Source organism: Limulus polyphemus, unplaced genomic scaffold (assembly GCF_000517525.1).
Source record: "Limulus polyphemus unplaced genomic scaffold, Limulus_polyphemus-2.1.2 Scaffold1596, whole genome shotgun sequence".
Classification (NCBI taxonomy): Eukaryota; Metazoa; Arthropoda; class Merostomata; order Xiphosura; family Limulidae; genus Limulus; species Limulus polyphemus.
Window position 1 is genome coordinate 17,217 of NW_013667206.1, and position 7,555 is coordinate 24,771.

The 7,555-nt window shown below is 30.6% G+C and overlaps 1 pseudogene; it reads right to left on the reverse strand.

Moving 5' to 3' along the window:
* LOC106464240 overlaps nt 1-7,555 on the reverse strand; it is a 52,913-nt pseudogene that overhangs the window by 14,073 nt on the left and 31,285 nt on the right.

Below are 7,555 nucleotides of genomic sequence, written 5' to 3' on the forward strand. Positions count from 1 at the left end.
ATTATAAAGCCCCCATGGCTGAAAGGGCGAGCATGTTTGGTGGGACAGGAATTCGAACCCGCGACCCACAGTTTGCAAGTTGAGCGCCCTAACCACCTGGCCATGCTGGGCCGTGTTGTGACATAAGTAAAACTATATGAAAAATAACACTTCACCAACTTAATCTTTTATATGCCATAACAGCTGTTGTCCTACTATAAATAGCATCTTAACTAATGCTATATCTGTCATATCCCAGCCAGCTGAGAAGCCTTCGTGTAAGTTTAAGCCCTCATTAGCACTGGATATAGCAGATGTAGTGTGGTTGATATATTATTATACACTCTTCTTTATTCTCATTTAGATGTCTCATTAATAATTAGTATTTCTCAAGCTGTACCATTATCTAAACACTTTTTTTTTAGTCATAGAACTTTTAATTAACTTATAACTTGTACATTTACCAACTTGTTTCCACAAGTATAATGTTCTGTTATATATTCTACATGATAAATTTACAAAGAAGAAAAAACTATACTAAATATATATATACATACCTTTGTAGTTTCATCATACATAAACCTCGTGAGAGGATTTTTTATGGTCTTCCACACAGTATGTGGTGATACATTAATTAGTCCTTTGCAAAGATAACTGCAATATGGATATAAGAAATATATCTCAGTAAAGTAAGTAATGACTTACTTCACTTATCTTTAAACTTATTTTCATTGTTATCAATATTTAAAATAATTTTGCCTATCATTATTATGTCTACACTTTTGAAAAACGTTTTTTATTGTTAGCTTAGGGATAACCTAAGTATTATAACTTGAAAAACCTTGTGAGATAAAATTGTATTTTAATCATCATAGGTATGTTTCCTTGTGTACTGATTTATGATATTAAGTATCTCTTGTCAATTATTTTTTTACAGAATTAGCTTTATTAATTTATAAGGTACTTTTTCGTTCTAATTTATACAGTGTTAACTTGCTTTTGATCAGAAGTTACTAATAATTAGATTTTGATAAATCAAAATAAAGATGGTTTATGGTTTTAATATTGTCACTTAAAAAAGAAATGTGAAACCAAAGTTGATAACATTTTTTTAAAGAAACAAATAAAATCTTATTAAACAAGCAATTTTGTACTAATATTCAGTTTTTATTCAGTTGCCTTAGATATATGAGATATTAAAGGAAACAAGTCTTATATTTATCAATAGCACTAACATAAAATACAAACATTGTTTGTTTGTTGAATTCTGTGCAAAGCTACTCAAGAGAGATGGCACCTAGTCTACACCACTCACCACCAATTTTTGGGCTATTCTTTACCAATGAATAGTAGGACTGACAATCACATTATAATGCCTTCATGGCTGAAAGAGTGAGCATTTTGGTGATGGGATTTAAACCACACAACACAAAGACTGCAAGTTGTATGACTTAATCACATGAACATTGGACATACATGTGAGTCTATAACAAAGCTTATCCATCAAACTTGTAGTATTTTTAATTAAGACTTTCAGGACTCAGTTTTCCAGCTCTGGCAAGGGAACTGAGGCAGATCTGAGTATAGATATTGGGGTACATGCTTTCTTCACGTATGCACTATACATATTGTGCCATACTGGTGAGGTAACTATCCAATATCAGGGAAACTTTCTGTCTGCCTATGGATGCCTCTTCTCCTGAACGAGTTGACCGATCCAGACCAAACTTGACATGGTAAATTAGTAGTCCACAAGCAAACTAAGTTCATATTAAACTTTCCCATAAATTGAAAAATAATAATATTTTATAGAATAACCCCTATATTATTACTGCAGTAACTAATGTAAATAATTGAGTTTGAACAAAACTCACACCACAACAAAATTCTACAAGTCAAAGATTGTAAATAAAATTTTTAGCAGTTTGGCTTGTTTCCCATAATAAACAAATTAGACATTAATAAAATATCAAGCTACAATATGGAGAATAAAGACATCGCTGCTGTCTAAATTTCCCACTGTTTTCTATTTACACCATTTCCTTCCAGTTTATACTAGGGTTAGAATAAGCGCTTAACCCTGAATTAAAGAAATATTTCATAATAAAAATCATTTTTAGGATATTTATTACTTCTTAATGTAGAATATAGTTTTCTGTTGAAGAAAAATTCAAGTTTATTATTAAATTTGGTGCATTAAATGTACCAAATTCAGACAGTAGAAATCTTGACCACATTGAAATGGGCTGCTTTGAACAAGAAGTGAGGCAACTGCTTTGCCATTTCTACCAAGTTTCTTGACTTGACTACTACACTTCCTCACTTACGATCCACGTCTCCTGTCCAATAATTTTCTTGGAGAATGAATGCTATTGAAAATCTTCACAGAAATTTTGGTCATTTTAGCAAATTTGTGTGTGTTTTCCATATTTTAAAGAAAAAAAGGAATGAGGAGTGTAGTCTCCTTAAAATAACCTGCAAAACTTTTTAAGGTAAAACATTTAAAGTGCATTACAAGACCTTCAAAAAGAAAGCCCATTATGGACTGAGAGTTCAATTTTGTAGACTTTTACCAGATCTGTTGGGCTTTCACTAAGGGCAGAGCTAGGTATGCAATTTTCCACTCAAAAAATTAATCAATGCACATCTACTTAATTATAGTGTATGAAATTACAAATATTATTGGTTACCTCACTGTTTTGATGGCACTATCTGTGTTCCACTTCATTAACACCACTACATCTTTGTGGGTACTTTCAAAACTGCAAAAAAACTGTTAATCTTGAGAAAAAACATGTTATAAATCACATAATGTGTAGTGTTGTAATGTTTTCTATTGTTAAAATGAAAAAAAAATGTTTTGTTTCTTCAACTTCAATTACCATGGTTAACATAACCAAAGTTCAGTAATAGGGTAAACATAACCAATGTTCCGTGATAGGCCTAACTTCATCTAAAACTGTATCTAACAGAATTTCCATTTACTTGCTAATTTTGTACCTCTACTTCTTCACTGAAACATAAACTCAATATTTAACCCATAGCTCTGAAATGAGTGACAGTAACAGACAAATCAACTAAGTCATGCATTTATTACTTATTAACAGGCTGAAAGACTCACTATTAAACAATTCACTTTAGCCTTACTCACTTTTCACTGTGGTTTAAAATGTTTTGTACAAACTGGAGATTGTTACAAACATTAAATTCATGCCCATCATGTTTTGTTAAAGTAACATTCAGCTAAATAACAATACAAATTTTGAGAAATGTTTAGATTAAAACATAGGCTACAACAGTACCTGGAATCAAGTTACTTTCAAAAATTAAAAAGTAGAATTTTCAACTTTACAACATTTCTGTACAGTGCATGTCTGGAATCTGGACAGAATTTTTCAACTCACCTAAAGTTAATCAACCATTCAAGAAAGATTAAAACTATTGCATTTTTCTTTACAAAGAATGACTGGCAAAAACATTTTATAAATGCATTGCATGCCAACGTGACAAAAAACACTGGCTCTTTGAAACTTGTGTTTGATGTAAGAGACATATTCAAAGTTTCATTCATCATTATCACTAATGGTATAAAATGCTTTTTTTTTTATCTAAATTTCTCTTAATGCAATACACCAACTTACACCCAACCAACAGATCCTTTCTTCTGATCTTCAGGTGAATCATCAAAGTTAATGTTGGAAGCCTCAATGACCTAAAACAACAAAAATGTTATTCAACAAACAACTAGAACAGTTCTTAAAATCCTATAGAGAAATTTATCACCTAGTAGCTGAAAAGCGCATCAAAAATAACTTTGTAAATAAAGGTATCTTAACAGTTTCTCTACTATTACGAATTACACAGTCTTCACTATGCAGCCTGACCTATTTTTTTATATCCCACAAAATAAAAGAATGATAATAAAGTACATGCAAGCCAGATGGGAAAAGGTAAATTATCCACCTGTTTACAGAGACTCTGATGCCTAAAAATAGTTGCAACACTTTAGAAAATTAATGTTACGTTAATGATACTAGCAGAAACACCGCCCTAAGATCGGCTCTTTGTACTAATAATCACTAATCATAGTATTCATACCACATTGAAAAAAATTTAGAAAAAAAAGTGAACATTTTCTAAAAAAAAAGGATTTTTCTGGGAAGTACTGCATGAAAATGGTGTTTGGATTGTGCTGATATAAACTGTAATGTTTTTATATATATTAAAAGTGATATCCTTTATTGAAAACATAAGTATTTTTTAAGAACTCCATTATTTTAGTACTATATTTACAAATTACATCAATAAAGATATATAATCATACCCTCACATACAGTCCTAGCGAAAGTCATGTTCTTGTTGTGAGAAGAGTTATTTTATTTAAAATTGTGTTCCGTGATAAAAAAATTGTTGTTGCACATACAGTAGTTATTTTTCTAATTGTCTGAACCTTGATTACCCAAAGTGTGAATTTTTTTTATGGATTTTTGTTTGTAGTGCTATTCAATAGATGGCACCATATTTTATTTATTATTTCGGTCACATACATAGATAGATACACATATACACACTACGTCCATTATAATAAGATTATGACAAATATTTACCTGCTTCAAAACTTCTGAAACACAGCAACTACCTATTGCATTGTAGTCTACATTTTTATCTGAAAGGAACAAAATCAGTTATAAAAAGCAGTCTGATGATATACCTTTCAAAACAGTTTGTTATTGTTCTTGAATAGTGCATGGCCACCTGTATTAAAACAATACAAAGGTCATCTGGATTTTCTTCTCTACAGATCATCAGAAGCTAGATATGAAGAGCTACCTGGTATAGTCACTTTATCTCCAGTGTATATGCTGCCTTACAGATATACAGACCTTCCCAAAGTCAAAAACCAGCAAATAGCCAAAACAAAATTTCTATTTTCATTTATTATAATCTTTCTTCAACAAGCCTGGTGCCTATCTAGTTCTAACAGTAACTATAATTTTATCATCATTTGATAGAGCAAAATAGTCTTCAATATCTTTGACTACCTACTTTATTATTATTCTATGCAAAATTTAAAAAAAAGAAACAAATTATAATTCTAGTGTAAATGATATTATTACCCCCTTGAAGTTAGCTTTCTTACAAAATCTAGTGTTCTTTTAAAAAGCTTGAGAACAGAGTGAAACAGGAATTACCAGCCAATAACAAATGAACATCAGATGACTATAACATGTAGAATATTCAATGCTTTGTACACTACACAATCAGTGTCTTTAGGAAGCCAACCCCTATATCATGTATGATGTGTAGGAGTAAAAAAAATAATCAATACATATACGGGTCATCAGAAGCTTGATATGAAGAGCTACTTGTCATAGTTACTCTATCTCTGGTGTATACGGTGCTTTTCAGCTATCCAGAGCATCTCAAAGCCAAAAACTGGTGAACAGCCAAAACTGAGATTTCATATTTTCAATCATCATCATCTTTCTTCAACAGGCATAGCACCTACCTAGTTCTAGCAGTAACAATAATTTTGTCATCATTTGATAGATCTTCACAATCTTTGACTATCTATTTTAATATTATTCTACGCAAAATTTATAAAGCTTTAGAATACATTCTATAACCTAGTAACCCATGTATACCATCTTATAAAAAAGTAAACAAAGAAATATTAGGGAAAAAAATATTGCTGAAACAAAAGCTATGTGGGGCTGGCTACTGAACTTGAAAAAAAACAAACAAACAAGATAGGTATGGAAGTGGACATATCATTTGATCTGGCTAATGATCACATAGCAGACTAAGCCATCTCAACTTTACATGGGGAATAAAATCCTTACATTACTGGCTTCCTCACTGACAAAACAAATAGAACCAGAATTTTCAATTGTAAAATGTTACTCTATTGTAAAATAGTCTTAAAAGTAGCATTCTAAAGTTAACTAAAGGAAAAGTATAATGGTTAAGGACAAGATTCTATTCAAATGCCACATTTTTTTTGATAGACAAAGTGTTGGTTTTGTACATATTTGATGATAGTAGATACATGAAAAGTAATTTTACTTCCTTAAGATTATTTTATTGTTAGAAATTTAGCTCTTAAAGTCGAGCTATATTTTTGTTAGGATTGAGACTTAGCTCCTAAAGTCAAATCAAAGAATATTTATTTTAGGCTAAACGCTTACCGTTTTGCATTCTGTGAATAGTGTCTGTGAAGAGAGACTTCTTATTTTCTCACATTTTACAGACTTTTGAATAATTAAAACTACAATCCAAGCATCAAAAGTAGTAAAAATCCAACAGATGACAACATTAAAATTACACAAGTTACAAAACTTTGAATTTTTCAATATAAGAAAATGGTTAACTGTCAGGTCATTGAGTCAGTTTGTATGTCAATAATGTTACCAGAGAATACTACAGATGCTATACAAAGAAATTAAAATATATAACATAAAGTTTTAAACATTACTCAGAACATTAGAATAGTACAGATACATAACATCAAGACAGAAAAATAATAAAACCAAAAAAAAAGAACTACCCAACTGTTACAGACAGAGAAAAAGACAACCTACTCTTACATTACCTTCAGGGCTTACTTTAGGTAAAACTATTTCCAAACCAGTAGAGTCAGACAGATTCCCATCACCACAATGTGTAGAACCTTGTGTTTCAATTAACTGTCGATTTAAAGATTTTAGTGCAGAAAGATTTTTCTTTTCACAAACACTCTCATCAGAACTGGTTCTCCCACCGTCTCTGGCTGCTATCACTTCAGAAGCAACAGCTGCAGAGGCCACTGCAGCAGAGGCAACAGCAGCCAAGTGAACGGTACTGCTTGAAGATTTCCTTCTTTTGAAAAAGAGAGTATTGAAAAGAGCCTGACCAACAGACATGGAAATATTGTCTTTGTTTCCAGTTTCATTGGGTAGATCTGACTTACCACCTATAGGCCTCAAGTCATTCATTTCAGATACAATAACTGGTATTTTTGATTGTTTTGATACCTAAAGCAAAATAAGAAAACTAATTACACACATATCAAATATTTTAAAAAGAAAATAATACAGTACACAGACAATAAAGCTCAGCACATTACTTAAAATAAAAACTAATTACAAAACAGGGATATATTTAATAATTTCTTTGAAAAGAATGGATGTTAAAAGTTAGATTTTTTTCTTGTAATAGTGAGAAAAAGATCATTAATTTAAATGTATACCATGTCTTTTCTAAGGTCTGTTCAAGGAATCATTTTCTTTTAAATAACCAGTAAAGTGAAAAGTTTCTCTGAATGCACCTTCTGGTTAGTATTTCTGTTTAAATTACAGTTTTCAAAGTGACAAAGATAAATGTATACCTATGACACAACTTAAGTTACTTTCACTGAGCTATATATATATATATATATATACTATTTACTACTTTTCACTATTTTCTGCTATTTACCTATACGTTTATATACATACTTTGATAACAAAAAAAATATCACTACCCCATCTATGATCTAATTTTTTCTAAGAGACAAAAAGTTAAATTACATTAAATTTAATTTAAATTAACTAAAAAA